At 45.5% G+C, this 15,635-nt stretch overlaps 1 non-coding gene across 1 annotated transcript; it reads left to right on the top strand.

Annotated features, from left to right (window-relative positions):
• Positions 1–9,995: 9,995 nt before the first annotated feature.
• LOC123579510 lies at positions 9,996–10,102 on the top strand. Its single transcript, XR_006702811.1, has one exon. It is a non-coding gene; the product is annotated as a U6 spliceosomal RNA (small nuclear RNA).
• Positions 10,103–15,635: the final 5,533 nt, after the last annotated feature.

Here is a 15,635-nt window from a genome sequence, read left to right as displayed (position 1 = left end):
TCCTCAACCTAAACCTCACCACAACTCTAACACTAACCCTACACCCGACCTGCTACCACGCATGGCCCTCACTCAGACTCAATGGAGATAAATGGAATGGTGTTGCTTCAGCTTTGCTTATGTCCCTGGATCAAACTGTAACCCTAGCTATTTCTCTATCCCGATGGGGATCCAATTCCTAAGGCAGAGAATATCACACACATGGGGCCCAGAAGCGGTGCAGGAATACTCCACATGGAACGTGGACCACCACCATGTCATGTCCAAATACCAGAGGGAGGTGCAAAAGTGCTTGCTGAGGCCCAAATGAAGAGTGGCCCACATGCAAGGCTGGCACTGGTAACCAAAGACTAAGCCTGACCAGCACCTTCCCATGCGCCCTCCACTGAGCCCTCCCGGGAAACCACTGCACTGCATGGGGTTCATCACCTGGGGACTCCTTGGATCTATCCCTCACCCTAACCATGACCCAAACCATACTCCTCAATCGTAACCTCACCCCAAGTCTAACACTAACAAGAGGCTGGCCTTGGCACCCTCCCATGCGCCCTCCTTTGAGTCCCCCAGGGAAACAACTGCACTGCCTTGGATTCAACACCTTGGGCCTTCTGGAACCTAGCCCTAACCCCAACCGTGACCCTCCCCGTACTCCTCAACCTATACCTCACCCCAACTCTAATGCTAACCCTACACCTGACCCTCAACCGCTCATTGGCCCTCATACAGGCCCCCATGGAGATAACAGGACTTGTGTCTCTTCAGCCCTGCTTATGTCCCTGGACAGAACCTCACCCTATCCATGGTTCTCTCCCATGGGTATCCAGGTCCTAATTCTGAAACACCACGCATATAGGTCAAAACCCCTGCAGTATTACTCGGTATGGAATTGGAACATCATCATTTTGTTTCCACTGCCAGGATGGAGCTGCCCCAGGAGATTGCTGAGACCCAAATGAAGCATGGCACACACGGGAGGCTGGCCTAGAAACACAAAGAATGAGTCTGAACTGAAGGCTCCCATGCAGCCACCACTCAGCCTTCCGTGGAGACCACTGTGATGCTAGGGGTTCACCGCCTGGAATTTCTTGGGCCCTAACCCTAACACTAACCATGACCCTCACCATACCCTGAACCTCAAACTCATTCCAACACTAACGCTAACCCTACAACTGACCCTAACCTGCACACTGGCCATCATTCTTCACCGCATGGAGGTAAGTGGAATAGGGTAGCTTCAGCCCTGCTTATGGCCCTGGTCTGAAACCCAACTCTATCTAAAGCTCTCTCCAGATGGTGACCCGATTCTTAAGTCTAAGCATACCTCACACATGGGGTCCAGAAGAAGAGGTGGAATACTCGGCATGGAATATGGAATATCACCATGTAATATCCAAAGCCTGGATGTTGTTTCAGAAACGGTTCCTGAGGCTCAACCAAAGTGTGGTCCACAAAGGAGGCTCGCCCTGTGTCTCAAAGACTAAGCATGACCCACACCCTCCCACGTGCTCATCAATGAGCCCTCCGGGAAGACCACTGCACTGCTGGTGCTTCAGCGCCTGGAGCCACCTGGGACAAAACCTAACCATTATATTTACCGGAGCCATACACATCATCCTCAACCTCACCCCAACTCTAAAGGTAACCTTCCACCTGACCTGCACCCCTGCATGGGCGCTCATTCAGCCCTCCATGTAGATAATGGGACTGGTGTCGCTTCAACCCTGCTTATGTCCCTGGACCAAATCCTGACCCTAGCTATGGCTCTCCCCCATGGAGATCCAGTTCCTAACTCTGAGAACACCATGCATTTAGCGCCCAAACCACTGCAGTATTCTTCAGGATGGAATTGGAACATCATCATTTCATTTGCACTTCTGGGATGGAGCTGCACAAGAAGGTTGCTGAGGCCCAACTGAAGAGTGTCAAACATAGGATGCTGCCCTGGCACGCAAAGACTTAGTATGAACTGTAGGCTCCCATGCAGCTTCCACTCAGCCCTCCGTGGAGACCACTGCACTTCTAGGAGTTCACCACCTGGAACCTCCTGGGACCTAACCCTAACAGTAATGGTGACCCTCATCATACCCCTCAACCTAAATTTCACACCAACTGTAACCATAATCCTAAACCTTACACGCATCAGTGCATGGGCCCTCACTTCAGCCTTCCTGGGCGATCACAGGACTCCTATCCCTTCAGTCCTATCTATGTCCCTGGGCCAAACCCTAACACTAGCTAAGACTCTCTCCCGATGAGGACCAAATTCGTAAATCTGATATGACCACACACATGTGGGCACAGAAGCGGTGCAGTGTTACTTTCCATGGAAAGTGGAACATCACCAGGTAATTTCCAAAGTCCAGAGAGAGGTGCACAGGGGGTTGCTGAGGCCCAACTGAAGAGTGGCCCACACCTGAGGCTGGCCCTGGCAACCAAAGACTAAGTTGAACGACACCCTCCCATGCACCCTCCACTCTGCCCTTCAGGGAGACCACTGCACAGCTAGGGGTTCAGCATCTGGGGAATCTTGGAACCTAACTCTAAACATAACCAGGATCCTCATTGTCCTCCTCAACCTCAACCTCACCCCAACACTAATGCTAACCCTACACCTGAACCGCACCCGCGCATGGGCCCTCATTCAGCCCCCCATGGAGACAACGGGACTGGTGTAGCTTCAGCCATGCTTATGGCCCTGGACCAAACCCTAACTCTAGCTAAGGCTCTCTCCCAATGTGGATCCAGTTCCTAACTCTGAGAAAACCATGCACATAGGCCCCGAACCCCTGCAGTATTATTCAGGATGGTATTGGAGCATTATCATGTCATTTCTACTGCCGGGATGGAGCTGCAAAAGGAGGTTTCTGAGGCCCAACTGTAGAGTGGTACACATGGGAGGCTGGCCCTGACACACAAAGCATAAGTCTGAACTGAAGACTACCATGCAGCTTCCACACAGCTGTCCATACAGACGACTGCCCTGCTTGCATTTCAGAATCTGGGGTCTCCTTGGCCCTACCCCTAACCTTAACCATGACCCTCACCCTACTCCTCAACCTAACCTCACTCCAATTCTAAAAATAACCCTACACCTGACTAGCATTCACGCATGGGCCCCCATTTCAGCCCTGAAGGGCAAACACGGGACTAGTGTCACCTCGGCCCTATCAATGCTCCTGGCATGAACCTTCAACCTAGTTATGGCTCACTGCCGATAGTGATCCAATTCCAAAATCTGAGAGACCACACACGTGGGGTTCAGAAGAGGAGCCGGATTCCTCGGCATGGAACGTGGAAAATGACCAGATAATTTCCAAAGCCCAGAAGGAGCTGCACAAGGGGGTTGCTGAGGCCCAACCAAAGAGTGGCCCACAGCTGAGGCAGGCCCTAGGTCCCAAGACTAAGACTTACTGGCACACTAACATGCGTCCTCAACTCAGCCCTCCAGGGACACCACTGCACTGCCTGGTGTTCAAAATCTGGGGCCTTCTTATGGGGCGCCTGGGTGGCGCAGTCGGTTAAGCGTCCGACTTCAGCCAGGTCACGATCTCGCGGTCCATGAGTTCGAGCCCCGCGTCAGTCTCTGGGCTGATGGCTCAGAGCCTGGAGCCTGTTTCCGATTCTGTGTCTCCTTCTCTCTCTGCCCCTCCCCCATTCATGCTCTGTCTCTCTCTGTCCCAAAAATGAATAAACGTTGAAAAAAAAATTTAAAAAAAAAAAAATCTGGGGCCTTCTTAGACCTACTCCTACCCCTAATCGTGACCCTTACTGTACTCCTCAACGTAAACCTTACCTCAACTCTAATGCTAAACCTACACCTGACCCTCACCCACTCACGGGCCATCATTTATCCTTCCATGAAAGTAATGTGACTGCTGAGATTCTGCCCTGCTTTTGGCGCTGGAAAGAACCCTAAGTCTAACTAAGGCTCTCTCGCAATGATGACCCATTTCTTTACTCTGAAGATACCATACACATGGGGTCCAGAAGAGGAGATGAACTACTGGGCATGGAATGTGGAATATCACCGTGTAATATGAAATGTCCAAATGGAGTTGCAGAAGGGGTTTGATGGCAGCAAAGCAAAGAGTGGCCCACAAAGGAGGCTCACCCTGGCACTCAAAGACAAAGCATGAGAGATACCCTTCTATGTGCCCTCCTGAGCCCTTGGGGGAGACCATGCAATACTGGTGCTTCAATGCCTGGAGCCACCTGGGATATAAGCTCAACCCTAATAGTGACCAGAAACATACACATCAACCTCAACCTCAAACCACTGCTAACTTTTACCCTACACCTGGCCTGCACCGTGCATGGGTCCTCATTCAGCCCTACATGGAGATAACAGAACTGGTGTCTCTTCGGCCATGCGTATATCCCTGGATCGAACCCCCACCCTAGCTATGTCTCTTTCCAATAGGGATCCACTTCCTACCTGTGCGAGTACCACGCACATAGGGCACAAACACCTCCAGTACTCTTCATGTTGGAATTGGGACATAATGATGTCATTTCCACTGCCAGGATGGAGGTGCACAAGGAGGTTGCTAAGGCCCAACTAAAGAGTTGCACACAAGGGAGTTTGGCCCTGGCACAAAAAGACTAAGTCTGAACTGAAGGCTCCCATGCAGCCTCCACTCAGAGCTCCATGGAGACCACTACACTGTTAGGGGTTCAGCATCTGGGGGCTCCTTGGACCTACCCCTAACCCTACCTGTGACCCGCATCATAGTCCTCAACCTAAACCTCACCCCAAATCTAACGCTAACTCTACACCTAACCCTCACACGCACATGGTCCCTCATTCAGCCCATCATGGAAATAACGGGACTGGTGTAGCTTCAGCCCTGCTTTCAGCCCTAGAATGAACCCTTAGTCTAACTAAGGCTCTCTCCCAATGAAGACCCATTTCTTAAGTCTGACGATACCACATACATGGGTTCCAGAAGATGAGCAAGATTACTCAGCATGGAACGTGGAATACCACCCATGTAATATCCAAAACCCAGATGCAGTTGCAGAAGGGGGTTTCTGAGGCTCAACCAAGGAGTGGCCCACAAAGGAGGCTCACCCTGGCACACAAAGACTAAGCATGACTGACACCCTCCCATGTGCCCTCCGCTGAGCCCTCCAGGGAGACCACTGTATGTCTGTCCATCAGCAACTGGAGCCATCTGGGAAGTAATCCCAACCCTAATAGTGACCAGAAACATACACATCAACCTCAACCTCACTCTAGCTCTAATGCTAACCCTACACCTGACCCGCACCAACTCATGGGCCCTCATTCAGCCCTCCATGGAGACAACAGGACTGGTGTCGTTTCGGCCCTTCTTATATCCCTGGACGAAACCCTCATCCTGTCTATGGCTCCCGCCCAATGGGGATCCGGTTCCTATCTCTGAGAACACCACCCACATAGGGCCCGATCCCTACAGTATTGTTCAGATTTGAATCAGAACATCATCATGTCAATTCCATTGCCGGCATGGAGTTGCACAAGAAGGTTGCTGAGGCCCAACTGAAGAGTGGCACACACGGGAGGCTGGTTCTGGCATGAAAAAAAAAAAACTAAGTCTGAACTGAAGACTCCCATGCAGCCTCCACTCAGCCCTCAGTGGAGAGAACTTCACTGCTAGGGGTTCACCGCCTGGAACCTCCTGGGTCCTACCCCTAACACTAACCGTGACCCTAAACATGCCCCTCAACTTAAACTTCATACCAACTCTAACCATAACCCTACAACCATAAACCTACACGACACAGGGCCTTGTACATAGTGAGTACTCAGCATACACATGTTGAATCAATGAATGCATGCTCTGAAGCCAGACCTCTCAGATAATCATTCCACCTCCACCACTTAAGGGCTTTGTGATTGGGCATGTTATTTAATCTCTTTATGTTTCTTTGCTATTAAAAAAAAGGTACCAGAATCCTTAATGAATTAGGGTGTTGTGAGGGGGAAGTGAGCTTGCACATAGTAAGGGTTCATTCAGTAGGAGATTGGCAGCAGCAGCAGCAGCATTCACAAGCATCATTTTCTGTCACACAGAGTTAGGGCCACAATACCCTCTGGTGACCACACAGTGTAAATGCACATGCACATGCACTTTTCCCTCCCTCCACCCTAGGTGGGAGGCTGGGGAGATATGGCCAGGAAAATCTTTTTCCTGCACCTGCCTTCCAGGAGCCCAGACATAGCCATGATGCCCTCTGTGTCCTCGTCCCTACCTCCCTTTGAATTGGGTCCAGCTGCTCACCACAGCTGATTCAGCTACTGCCAGATATTCCATCAGGGCATTGTCCACCTCACTGGCCCGATTCAGCACCTGGAGGATCAATGACTCCTTCTCGGTTTCTGAGCAGCTGGCGGGGTTGGGTGACCCAGGCCATCAAGTGTCATATTTTGGAGTGTCACATCTTACTTCTGTATGTAGGATAACTATGTCAGGGAGCCCAGATACCTGCGACCTGCCTCTGTCTTGGGCCCCATATATGAAGAATGGACACTCCATGTAATAAATATGACAGTCACGGGGCACCTGGGTGGCTGAGTGGGTGAAGCATCCGACTTCAGATCTGGTCATGATCTAGCAGGTTGTGAGTTTGAGCCCTGCGTTGCGTTCTGTGTTGACGGCTCAGAGCCTGGAGCCTGCTTTAAATTCTGTGTCTCCCTGTATTTCTGCATCTTCTCCTCTCACACTCTATCTGTGCCCTCTCAAAAATAAATAAGCATTATAAAAAAAGATATACGATAGTCACATGCTCCCCAAAGTTTCTTACCTCACTGCCTCTTGTCAGGGAAGAGGACACATGTTTAGTCCTCCTGAGCTCTGGGGCTTCATCTGAAACCTTCAGGAAAGTTCTGCTTCCTATTCCTCATTATATGAGCATGTTTTAGGAAAAAGAAGAAAAGACTCTCTATTATCTAAATAGAAATGGGGTGCTGTAGGATAATGTAAACTTTTTCCTAGAAAAATCACTTTATTTTACAAATATGACCCATTCCTCCTTCTGCCTTCTCTCCAAGACTGCCAAATATTCATTCAACAAATGTTAAGTACCTGCTATGTGTCAGATATGATTCATGGTCTTGGGGATACCGTAGAGAACAAACAGACAGGGTCCCTGGTGTAAGTTACATTCTCAAATTGATAAGAAGGTTACCACAGATTAAGCTGTTACAGTATGCAAGCATGGTGTAGATTCATTTCCACAAATCATGACTCTTACACTTCATAAAGAATTAGGGGGTGCCTGAGCGGCTCAGTCGGTTGGGCGGCCGACTTCGGCTCAGGTCATGATCTCGCGGTCCGTGAGTTCGAGCCCCGCGTCGGGCTCTGTGCTGACAGCTCAGAGCCTGGAGCCTGTTTCGGATTCTGTATCTCCCTCTCTCTTACACTCCCCCATTCATGCTCTGTCTCTCTCTATCTCAAAAATAAATAAACGTTAAAAAAATTTAAAAAAAGAATTAGAAAGTACACAGTTAATTTCCCAGTTTCTCTAAGGTAACCCAGAGTCAAATGGTGAAATAATGTGTCCCATGTCACCAGCTAGTGTTTGGGCTCAGAGTGGAATTATCACCTGTTTCCTTCTTATGTTTAGGCTGCATGTTTTTGGGCACATGGACTGTAATTGTAACAAAGTCAATAAGATTTTCTGATCTGAAGGTGAAGACTCCCTCGTACGTGTTCTATTGCTATTGTATTACTGCCTCAGCTTATGAGTTTTCAGGTTAATGAAAATGCCTGACTCTAGGGGCGCCTGGTGGCTCAGTCCATTAAACGTCTGACACTTGATTTCGGCTCAGGTCATGATCTTAACGTTCATAGGATCAAGCCCCACATAAGGCACTATGCGGAGTGTGGAGCCTGCTAGGGATTCTCTCTCTCTTCCTCTCTCTGTGCCCCTCCCTCTCCATGCACCCTCAAAATAAACCAATAAACTTAAAAAAAATATGCCTCACTCCAACATGTAGGCAGGTAACACACAGGTATGAACAAAGTCAACCTTTCTTTTACTTTGAAGGATTTTGTAAAATAACGTGGAGATACTCTGAACTTGAGATCCAAGACCTAGTTTTCCCGTGTGCTAAGGAACAACTGATGGAACATGCAAAGGTTTCCCTCATCCTTGTCTGTATCCAAGCTTCTGATTCATTCAGTCATTCATTCATTAATTCCATGAATACTAACAGAAATCCTATTCTCTTCTAAGCAAAGTACATCGTGGTGAACCAGAACACGTGGCTCAGCCTCATGGGAATCAGATACAGCAGAGGAAAAAAATTAGCCTAATAACAGTGTAGTAAGAAAATAGCCACAAACGAAAATAAGTGCTATTAAGGGAAGGACCAGATAAGGCCATGAAGATACATTTAGAAGGAAATTACCAATTTTAGGAGAAAAATGATACCTTCCCTAAAGAAGTCCTTCTTGCCTTGACATCTGAAGGATAAATGGGACTTTACAAGGTGAGATGGGGTGCCTGGAAGGGGGGCAGCTCGCACCAGAGGAACTCTCAGAAGGGTCATGCACACACTACTGAGTGTCAGGGGTTGGATGTCAGAGGTTACTGAGAGGTGGGCTTGGTCTAGACCTTCCAGGCCATTTAGAGCCAAGATGATAACTGTCACCCAACATCTATTACCCCTTCTCTGTCACAGTAAGACAACACGCTGAGTGTAGGATGAATAATCTGAGGCTCCAGAGAAGCTGAACAACTTGTAATGATCACAGAATCACTCTAGGTTGGATATTTTAATTGACATATTGACATACCATGGGATAATTCATTGAGCACTTTTATGTAGATATTTTGTACTTCAGTTAATTCTTTTTAGAAAACGAGAGAAAAAGATATTTGCACACCATGAAATCTATCATGGTGGATTTTAGTATATTCATAAGGTTCTACAACCATCACTGCTAGATGCACTTGCTTTTAAGTACTCTTCATTCTTATCAAAATTGTTTTCAAAATACTATTCGAGTTTATAAAATACACAATTTAATTTGCACACAAACGGTAAAACAGCTCAATGAAATTTTTACATGTGCATTCATCTATGGAACCACCTACCACATCAAGATGCTTAGGACACCTCCAGCTACCTAGTTGGCTCCCCAGGCGGTCTCCCACTTGCTATGTCCTCCCAGAATGACCACTAACCATTCTTAAAGCCCCTTATAGTAGAGAACAAGAAGGCAGGGACTTAGAAGGGCCAGGTGTTGATCCCACATGTAATGCAACAAAGAAGGGCTGATGAGATCCTCCCTTGCTCCCTCACACAGGCTTCCTCCTCAGAAGTGAGTAGAAAAGTCCTGAGAGGCCTTGTCCATCTCAGAAGGGATGAAAGCAGCAACTATCATGGCCCTGGTGGTGTGGGCATTAGAAAATTTCACCTTAGCCCTAAAACAGGCAGTTGCTTCAGACTGAACCATGGGGAAGGGATCATCCGGATCCTCATTAGGATCCATGGGAAGGATGATGCTGAGGGAACAAGCACTGGCCACTAACACAATGATATATCCTATGGAACCTGTTGCATGTACCACTGATCACTGTGATGGCTTTGTCATGCATCAGCACAGCACCACACACATTTCCTAAACCCACATGTAACCTCCACACAAATGCAATGACAAAGTCATGCTTCCCCCAGGATCCAACTAAACCTTGTACAACTGAAAACACACTAAATTTTTTCCCTAGAAAGTTTTTTCCTTGGGTAATGTTCTCATGTATTCCTCTCTAATTCATTCAAGTGGCTATTCCTCACCCTCCTTGCAACATTCTTGATGCTAGCCTCAGCTGCCAATAGCCTATGAGGTGTAAGATTTCAGGACGCTAAGAGGACTGATGCTGGAAAGTATTGAAATCATTCATAAAGTGACAAAGGGGGTGTCATAGAGTTGGATCAGAAACATCTGAAGGGGAGAAAATGAACAGGAGAAATGATGTGACAAGTCCTTTAAGAAAAAAGAAAACGAGTGCTCGCTTCGGCAGCACATAAACTAAAATTGGAATGATACAGAGAAGATTAGCATGGCCCCTGTGCAAGGATGACATGCAAATTCGTGAAGCATTCCGTATTTTTGTACATGAAAAGATGCTCAACGTCGCTCCTTATCAGAGAAATACAAATCAAAACCACACTCAGATATCACCTCACGCCAGTCAGAGTGGCCAAAATGAACAAATCAGGAGACTATAGATGCTGGCGAGGATGTGGAGAAACGGGAACCCTCTTGCACTGTTGGTGGGAATGCAAACTGGTACAGCCACTCTGGAAAACAGTGTGGAGGTTCCTCAAAAAATTAAAAATAGACCTACCCTATGACCCAGCAAGAGCACTGCTAGGAATTGACCCAAGGGATACAGGAGTACTGATGCATAGGGGCCCTTGTACCCCAATGTTTATAGCAGCACTCTCAACAATAGCCAAATTATGGAAAGAGCCTAAATGTCCATCAACTGATGAATGGATAAAGAAATTGTGGTTTATATACACAATGGAATACTACGTGGCAATGAGAAAAAATGAAATATGGCCTTTTGTAGCAAGGTGGATGGAACTGGAGAGTGTGATGCTAAGTGAAATAAGCCATACAGAGAAAGACAGATAACATATGGTTTCACTCTTATGTGGATCCTGAGAAACTTAACAGAAACCCATGGGGGAGGGGAAGGAAAAAAAAAAAGAGGTTAGAGTGGGAGAGAGCCAAAGCATAAGAGACTGTTAAAAACTGAGAACAAACTGAGGGTTGATGAGGGGTGGGAGGGAGGGGAGGGTGGGTGATGGGTATTGAGGAGGGCACCTTTTGGGATGAGCACTGGGTGTTGTATGGAAACCAATTTGACAATAAATTTCATATATTGGGAAAAAAAGAAAAAAGAAAAGGAGCAGATTCCATAACCTGAGAACATTTCTGAAGCCTCCAAATATTGTTCATTAAACAAGAACCATTTTTGGGTACTTGAGTGGCTCGGTTGGTTGAGCATCTGACTTCATTTTGGCTCACGTCATGATCCCAGGGTCATGGGATGGAGACCTGCGTTGGGCTCCACACTGAGCATGGAACTTGCTTGGGATTCTCTCTCTCTCCCTCTTTGCTCCTCCCCCTGTTCACGCACGCTGTCTCTCCAAAGAAAAATTTTAAAAAGAACCATTTTCATGACAGTATTGTACAATTAGGAATGGATTTCAAAACATTAAAGTACGGATGACACATAATTTTTGTCAGAAAATTTGCATCCAAACTCCTGCATCAACACTTGACTCAGTATGTCTTTATGCCAGGAATGAGCACACAGTTGCACCTATAGCTTCAACGTTATTCCACAAAGTAAGCTAAAACACACAAGATGTTTTCCGGGCAAATTCTCAAACAGTTTTGCTTTCTTTTCTCAACCCTAGTATTAAGTTTTAGAATCCAGTGCTTCAAATAAGGAATTAAGGAGCAAAACCAAATAAGAAGTGAATCTTATCAAAGAGCAAAAAGAGAATCCACAGACTGGTAGAAAATACTTGTAAAGCACACACCTGTAAAGGACTGTTTTCTAAAATATGCCAAGTACTCTTCAAACTCAACAGTAAGAAAACAAACAACCTGAGAGAAAAATGGGGCTATGACTTTAACAGATGCTTCAACAGAAAGATATACACATAATAAATAAGAATATGAAAACGTGCTCTACCTCATATGTCACAAGGTAGATGCAAATTAAAACAACCGTGAGATACCACTACACCTGTTAGAATGGCCAGAATCTAGGGCACTGATGACACCAAAAGCTGTTGTGGATGTGGAGCCACAGAAACTCCTACATTCCAGGAGGGAATGCAAAATGGTGGTATCACCACTTTGGTGAGAGTTGGGTGGTTCCTACAAAACACTTACCCTACGATACAGTAATTGTGCTCCTCAGTTACTTATCCAAAAAGTTAAAAACTTTTACCCACACAAGACCCTGAACATGCATGATAAGAGCGGTTTTAATAATTTCCAACAAGGGAAGTAACCAAGGTGTCTGTCAGTAGGCGAACGGATAAGAAAACCATGGTACATCCATGGGGCACCTGGGTGGCTCAGTCGGTGAGGTGTCTGACTTCAGCTCAGGTCATGATTTTGTGGTCTGTGGGTTCGAGCCCCAAGTCGGGTTCTGTGCTGACAGTTCAGAGACTGGAGCCTGCTTCAGGTTCTGTGTCTCCCTGTCTCTCTGACTCTCTCCCTCTCACACTCTCTTTGTCTATCTCTCTCTTTCTCTCTGAAAAATAAACATTAAAAAAAAATAAGAAAAAAAGAAAGAAAACCGAGGTATATCCAGACAATGGAATATTATTCAGGGCTATAAAGAAATAAGGTATCAAGTTGTGAAAAATCATGTAGGAAAACCTAAACAGATGTTATTAGGTGGAAGAAGCCAATCTGAAAAGGCTTCATACACTATGATTCCAACTATATGACATTCTAGAAAAGGAATGATGATGGAGATAGTAAAAAGATCAGTGACGCTCAAGGCTTAGGGCAGAGGGAGGTGGAGGGATGAATAGGTGCAGCACAGAGGACATTTAGGGCAGTGAAACTAGTGGGTATGATAGTATAATGGCGGATACATGTCATCAAAACTTGTCCAATCCAACAGAATGTACAATCCAAGAGTGAACCCAAATGAAAACTATGGTATGTCATACATAGTTTCCTAGTGTCAAAGACATACCCTGTGTGGAATTCCACCCAGGAGTTGGGGTGGTTGGGCGGGAGCGGGGGCGCGGATGGTGTGGATTTTGGGTAATGGACCTTCTCTAGCTGCTTCGTTGGTTCCCAAGGACTCTCCTTTGGTCTACCTTTCAACCCACTGGAACCAATTAGGATTGCAAAGTTTACAAAAGGACTGATATTCTGTAACACTGCTAGACTTCATTATTCCTTAGGACATGAGGGAAAATGGCCTGTTAATGGGATATTAAGGTTCAGTATAACCTTTCCATTAGATCTCTTCTGCAGGAAACAGGGCACATGGACTGAGGTACCCTATGTACAAGCCTGAGTGGCCCTAAATCAGGACCCCGATCTAAGGGCCTCTTGCAGAATGTGTTTGGCCGCTAACCAGGCTGATAAATTACCTTCTGATATATTGGATGATTGTCTCAACCAGCCTCCTCTGAATAAACCCAGCTTGCTGGAGGAAACATAGGCCATCCCTAACAAAGGGGATGCTTACATTCTTTGTTCCTCCTTACAGACCCAGGTTCCTCTAGCTGTAAGTGGGAGTGTCTCCTTCATTCATTTCCCAGGTTAATGGCTATGATAATTGGAGCCAATTGTCTCTGGTGAGTCTACCTTGGGACAGGGAGTTTAAGGAATATTCTCAAGCAGCTGCCAAAACTCCTTTTGTTTCATGGAAATTCCCTGTCTTCTCTGGCCAGATATGGACTGCCCATTTCCCCTTGTTGGTGGAGAAAAACATCTACATCTGGTCATCTGAGCTGACAGGCTTTAGGACCAGAAAAGCTCTTTCTCTGCCTTCTGGGCTTTGACTTTCCTCCAGCCTTCCTGGCTGCAGGAGGATGGTCTCCCATCCCTGCCTTCCCCTCCCCCTCCTCCTGTTACTGCACCACCTTGGGTACTGCCTGCCTGACTGGTTCCTATACCATCCTGGGTGCCTCTGGCACCACTGGCTCCTCCTGTTGCCTTCACTGTCAAAGAACAAAGAGCACCCCCTTGGACTTTAAATGCTCACTTCAGATTCCCCACCAATGTTCCAGGTACAAATTGACAATGGGGAACAAATTGGTTGACTTTTAAGTGGACATGGGTGTAATATACTCAATATTTAAACTAATTTGTTTGTTGGTTTAATTAAGATAGACATGTCTTTGGAATTGTCAGCATGAAATGGGAAACTTTACCAACATTTGCTAAAGGTCAAATAAGCTCCTGTTATCTCTGTGGCCATTTGTTAACAAAGGATGACTTGAAATGATGGTTAATGTCGTCTGTCTCAAAGTTTTCATGAGTAATTGTTAAGATAGCTATCAAGAGCTTTGGTAACCTGAAACTTTGTAGTTTTGCTAAGTTAAATGATAAATTGGGTTGAATTCATTGGTATCTAAGTATTTTCCAAATGAGATAAAATACGAGAGCAATGTTTACTGAAGGTACTTTTGTGCTTCCAGCTTCTTATTGCACAGAACCTGAGGATACTTGGGTTTCTTGGTAAATATGCTTTGTGCTTTATTGAAAGATTCTACCATGGAAAAACCTCTGTTTTAAAATTTCAGATCTAGAAAAATTATGATGTAACAGTTCACAAATGGTCCCTACTTAGTTTTCACTGGAGACTAAGTTTTCAAAGAGTTAATACTCTTCTGCTAAATGTAATTAAGTTTGATGGAAATAAGGAAAGCAACTCTGATTTTTTTTTTAAAAAAAGGGTTGTAAAAGTTTTATGAAGGGAAATCTTTGGAAAGGAATTTTATGTACTGTTGGGAAAAGGTGGAAATAAATGGATTGTAACAAGTACACTGGTACAAGATTGAAATTCTGCTTTTCTCTCTGTTAAAAAAGACAAAGGTTTCTTGGATCGTTGGTCAGCTCTTGATGAAAAAAAATGTAAACAAAGTTGTTGTTTTTTTCTTCTCTTTTGTCTCCCTAGATAACCAAAGTTTCCATGTTTTGTGTTTATCAGGTCTTTGGTTACTTAAAAAAGATTAAAACTTCTCAATATGTAAGGAGCTAAGTTTTACTCACAGCTATATAACCCTACATATCTGCCTTTAAAATCTTATTGCCACCTTGGTTAAATAAATAATTAAGTTTTAAGTTTTATATTGAACCGTAATCCTATTTAGACATGTACTTTAAAACTTTCTGAGGGTCGGGGTGCCTGAGTTGTTCAGCTGGTTAAGCATCCACCTTCACCTCAGTTCATGACCTCACGGTTTGTGAGTTTGAGGCCCGCATCAGGCTCTGTGCTGAAAGCTCAGAGCCTGGAGCCTGCTTTGGATTCTGTCTCCTTCACTCCCTTCCCCTCCCCCACTTGTGTTCTCTCTCTCTCAAAAATAAATAAATGTAAAACTCTATGAGGGTTTTAACAAACTTCCTCAAGATGTGAATTGCAAATCAAGTCCTTTTGACTAATTAGGCTTTTTTATTTAGTATGTTAAATTACTTGGAAAGAACTCTCAAACAAATAATGATAAACCTTGGGTTGTATTGCTTGGGTAATTGCTGTAAGTGTTCAAATATATATATGAAATTCCAGAAGTTTTTTTTTTTAATGTTTTTTTTTTCAACGTTTATTTATTTTTGGGACAGAGAGAGACAGAGAATGAACGGGGGAGGGGCAGAGAGAGGGAGACACAGAATCGGAAACAGGCTCCAGGCTCTGAGCCATCAGCCCAGAGCCCGACGCGGGGCTCGAACTCACGGACCGCGAGATCGTGACCTGGCTGAAGTCGGACGCTTAACCGACTGCGCCACCCAGGCGCCCCTGAAATTCCAGAAGTTTTAATATGCGTTGATAATAAGGTCATCACTTGATATTCTGATTATTGAATTGTTCTGTGTCACAGAAATAACTGAATTTTCTAGTCAAGGGCATTACAGTCATTTGTCATTTGCAAA

Source organism: Leopardus geoffroyi, chromosome E2 (assembly GCF_018350155.1).
Source record: "Leopardus geoffroyi isolate Oge1 chromosome E2, O.geoffroyi_Oge1_pat1.0, whole genome shotgun sequence".
In the NCBI taxonomy this organism is placed as follows: domain Eukaryota; kingdom Metazoa; phylum Chordata; class Mammalia; order Carnivora; family Felidae; genus Leopardus; species Leopardus geoffroyi.
The sequence above is the reverse complement of the archived record's forward strand: the minus strand, read 5'-3'. Positions and strand labels throughout refer to the sequence as shown.